This window comes from Odontomachus brunneus, unplaced genomic scaffold (genome assembly GCF_010583005.1).
Source record: "Odontomachus brunneus isolate Ranch 3 - 2012 unplaced genomic scaffold, Obru_v1 Obru_scaffold_365, whole genome shotgun sequence".
NCBI lineage: Eukaryota > Metazoa > Arthropoda > Insecta > Hymenoptera > Formicidae > Odontomachus > Odontomachus brunneus.
In genome coordinates this window covers 68059-73420 of record NW_022639815.1, presented here as the reverse complement: position 1 = coordinate 73420, position 5362 = coordinate 68059, and positions in this window count along the sequence as shown.

Genomic DNA, 5362 nt, shown 5'->3' with positions numbered 1-5362 from the left:
AAATATATATATATATATATATATATATATATATATATATATATATATATATATATATATATATTAAAAATATTAATTACTTTTTAATTCAAGGAAAACGTCACTTTATCATAGTTGCTGGAAAAATTAATAACTTTTTCTGCTAATAGAGATAAAAACAAAATAATTTGTATGATTTTAAAACGACACATTTCATATACTATTAAAAAATTTAATACTTAAAATTTTGATTGTTATTAACAAAACTACGGATCGGTTAATTTAAGGTTAGTTTTTTGGGGGCGAGGTCCCTCTACCGCGCATATACGTGTACTGTTTGCTATATTTCTACGTATGTAAAAATGTACTTTTTAAACTTATTAAATGTACACTGTGTCGCAAAATTACGTTCTATTCATGAAACTTCTTTTGTTGATAACTTTTAATAAACAATGAGCGACAGCTAAAACCTCTTGATTGTTACTCAGAAGGATGCCCTTGATAATATGTCAACATCAAAATTATTGGAGGATGATCCCCTATTCGGTATTCTATCCCTATTCGGTATTCTTACCGAAGAGATTCTATCATTGTCCTTGAGAAGACAACGCAATTATCGTTGTTAGTGGGAAATCCATTGCAAAGTTAGCAATAATATACGGATTTGTTACATATAATTATTACTTTTAAGCGAGTTTTCCTTCCTCTTCTTATGAACTGAAAATCAAAATAAGAGACGACTTAGAAGTGGTTTTCTCACAATCCTCGAAAGCAACACGCGTTTTTTGTCGTTAGAGAGAAACCAATTGCAAAATCGGCGGTGATAGTGCTCTCTAAATTTCTCGGAGCGAAATTTCACTCGGCAAGTAGAGTGACAGCCGAGTCACTCGAACTCAAGTGATTTTTCATTCATGTAGAGTGAATCCTCCACTCTGAATCGTCAAGTGATTATCTTCACTCTAAACTGAAGAGTGAATCTGATGTATTACATCTTCACAGGAACAAATTGATTCTAAGGGCGATGGCACACAGAAAAAAGTAAAGAGTAAAAAATTAACCAGTCTCGATTGATCATTCTTGAACCGGAAAGGAGAATAATCAACTGTGCTTGATCATTTTGTTCATTGCTTACGTTTTTTGTGTTCCACGGAAGTGTACCATCTTAATCGATTGAAATACTTGTACGACGTCAAAATTCACTTTAAGCTTGAATGAAATATTCACTTTTACGATTGCAAGTGGAAGTATCATTCCGAATGTCACTCTTATCTGTTCATTTTGAACGCGCTTTCTTTCTCCTCTTCCGAGTTGAGAATTGAAGGAATACATATTTTAACTGTAGGGGTACATATTTTCTTGGTTTTCCAAGAAACGCGAAAATCAGTCGCAATACGCAAATCTCACATCTCAACCAGATCGGCAACGAGCGAGCGTAACAATGTCGCGGCAGGCAGTCGCTTCGAAATTCGCACGCGTGCAAAATCGCGCGCAATTACGTCGCTAGCAAGACTAATTGTCGGCAGCGACTTTTGCTTTAGGTCCGCCAAGCGGAGCACAGAAGGAGCGCTCGCGAGAACGTGACGAATACGCGTTAAAACCGGCGGCGGCGGCGGCGACGGCGGCGACAGCGGCAGTTTCATCATCATGGCTCAACGATTCGAAGACCGCACCGGACGGACGGTGACCGTGGAGGAAGAAGCCGTAGAGTCCGCGTAGTGCGACTACGCGGCGAATAGCCGCGGGGCGAAATCGCGCGAGAGCGGCTTCGTGGCGTGGCATGGCGTGGCGCGGATCGAATATCCCGCGGTATGAAGAGCGAAGAAATTAATAGCACATCGCGGCCGCGCGCGCTCGCGAGCGTGCAAGTAAGCCAGCGAGCGAACGAACTGTTGAGATCTTCGTCGTTATCTAATCTTAGTCCTCGTAGAAATGGATTTTGTATTGTCAATATGAATGGATACTCTCGCACCCTTTGTAACTCGACTCAAATAGATAAGAAGTTTGGATTGATATGTCCGAAGGGATCGATAAATCCTATGAGATGAATCAGCAGTAGGAACAATGAGCGAGACGCTAGTTGTAACGAGAGTTTCACAGTGATATTGTCAACGCTCGCTAGTGTCAGAAATTATTCAACAGCCTGATGGCGATGGCATCGAAATATGCGTAACGAAGAAATAAAAAGATAAAGTATCCCTTAAATTGTAGATTACGCATATACAGAATGTCTGATGCAAGACATCCCTTATAGAAATATCATACTAAGAATCATTGATAATTACTTATTATCCAGTATTTTTAATATTGAAAATAAGTAATTATCAATGATTCTTAGTATATTTCTATAAGGGATGACAACGCACGTGCAGATGAAACACATCAATTGTCATTTTTCGATTTTTTACGATTGTAATATTCATATAGTGGCTATTCTTATAAAGCTGAAACAACCATACAAGTCTATGGTTGTAATATATCAGGGTATTATAGTTTCGATATAACTCTTTTGTATGCATGGACGAAAAATAACAGTAATATTTTGTTATGTTAATCATCTCAAGTAACACAGTTTGACTATATTGAGTGCGACAACAAAAATGTAGTAGCTAGTATAACATCTTGCTAATCTTAGTTACAGTTAGGCAAATGTTATTTTGCTGGATTTTTAATTGCGAAAACGCTATTACAGCTAATTAAAAAATCAAAATGCAGCCACAGCTATTTTAGCTGTATCAATAGCTGCAAAGTCAATTATTAGACCAACTATCAGAAAAACCAAAAACTAACTAAAGCTATTTTAACTTTATTAATTAGTGTAAAGTTGCTGTAACAGCAATAACAAAATTTAGCCATAGCTATTTTAGTTATATTGATGGTTGTAAAAGTATCATGAAAATATAAAGAAAAATCAAAACAAGCTTCTACTATTTTATTACTTTGACTATATGTGCGCCATATGGGAAGTTTATCATGCACGTACATCGTAAGTCGTTATTGTATGCGCATGGATAGAAACTAAAATACAATAAAAACAGTTATATATCATAATGAAAGCAAAGAATAATGTGACTATCAATTTTATTTATTAAATCTAATATGTATCAGCCATTCAAGCGGACCTATGTGTTCACTTATGCAGTTCTACAATTATTACTTAAGAATCTGTGTAGTTTTATAATCAATGTACTTGTAAATTTGCGTTTGCGCTAATATACTTATACATACATTATAAATTATATAATTATTAATAATTTGTAATGATTAATTAGTATCTATTAATCTTTAAATATAATCCAAATTTATTGAAACGACTATTCGAGGTTGTCCAAGGTTCGATACCAGTTAAATAAAAAAATTTTTTTTAATTTTCTTTTCAATATTTTTACGTAATTATAAAATTAAAATTTAACTTTTATTGAATATTAATTTACATATGAATAACATTCTTTTTTATTACTTTGTTTATTTTTATTTCGACTGCTACTGTTGTAATGTGACTCCCTCATCCTTGTCCTTGTAATGTGACAACCTCATTATGGCAAAATAATTGTGCAACCGAACGTCTAGAACATCGTTTTCACTCCCACTTTTGTTGTTACAACTTTGTCAAAACATTACAATGACATTGTAGCGTATGCTGGACAAAAATGTTACAGTTTAAGCTGTAACAATGTTATCGTAGCCTTGGTTTAAAGCCTCATATACTACTTGGGATATTTAGCCAAGTCTTCTCCGTGTAACAAAATAAACTATATGACGGTCCATTCCTGCAAAACATAATAAAAATTAAAAAGAATTTATATAAAAAAAAGTTATAATATTCTTTCGTGTAGTTAAAAAAGACATTATACATGTAACCATATTTCTATTCCGTTATCTTTTTATTATTAACTAAATTTTGCAGTTAAAATTTCTACGTTGGATTCTTAATTAGACTTAATTTTTATTTAAGCTGTCTTTATTACTGTTTGTGCGAGAAATTTTTATATCCTTGGTTCTTTTCATCAGATTTGTTTTTCAATGTATGTAATATGACAACACGATGTAAGATTAGCGATTTAGAAGGGTAAAGTATATTTGGAAGGGTTTGGAAGGGAAGCCGAATGATTATCTCGGATTAGGGAGTTGCGTATAAGGATCGCAAGAAGTTTCGTAGAATTCATTACAGCAATTTTACACACGCGCGCGCGTACGCACACACATATTATTGAATATTGACAATTTTATTAAATTTTGTTAAATTTTGTTAAATTTTCACTCAATATTGACGCTCTTTCATTGTTTCTAGAACATCATTATTTATGGAAATACGTCGTTCTTGTACATATACTCTCTTACCATTGATTTGACATGAATATGCGTGTACATTTGTCTGCATAACAATTTGAACATGTTTATTCTTAATGAAATTAAGAACGTATCAAATAGTTACAAAATAGTTGCAAGTTACTGTTCACAGTCTTGTCTAATTGATTATGACAGAAGTTGAAGTGACAGTACACGATATAAAAATTAATTTACTCAAGATTACGTGACATGTTAATATATAAGAAAATATTTCAGTCTTAACAATCGCAATAATAGGATCCTCGAATAATTGAAAAATTTTATGCTTCAAGTATACGAGACATTTAACATTGAGAAGTAGCTTATAATCGTAACTATTTAATGAATTTCCAACTTCATCGAGAAAAACGTGTTAAAATCTTTGTGCAAACAAGAACAAACTTGATTTTAATAAGGTTTGAACACTTATTTTTCGATACAGTTCAGAACTCAGCCGATCTAATGAGAAAAACTTATTTCTGAACTTATTTCTGAATAATTCTTAGAAGTTAACTTTTAGGCCTACCACACACAGAAAAACATAAGGAGTCAAACTTAAGGATGTATTATTTCTATAATCTCTACAGAAAATCACTAAAAATTAGAAATATGTTAATATTTCTATTTTCTATATAAAAACATATAGTATATATATTTTTTTTCCAAAATTTTTCCATTATTTTTTTTTAGATATAGACAAAATACTCAACTCTTTATTATCCTCGTCCGGCTAACTCTGTGTTAGTGGGATGTTAATTATGTTGCTATCCGAATGTTTTGTGTAATAAAAAAATAAATTTTATATAAATGATTAAATTAAATTTGAGTTGAAACTTGTTATTGCTTTAACATAATCTTATACGAAGAAACGCATTAAAACATTGATTAGTTTATCGACTTGCCAATGTAAAGGCCATTCTACAATCGCGTAAGCGTGGTTGTAAGTGGTAATCATAAATTATTACGACTACTAATCAGAATAAAGCAATCAGTGAATAAAACATTCTGATTGGTTAGCTCTTACGTTCACGACCAATTGCTTACGCAATTGTAGAAT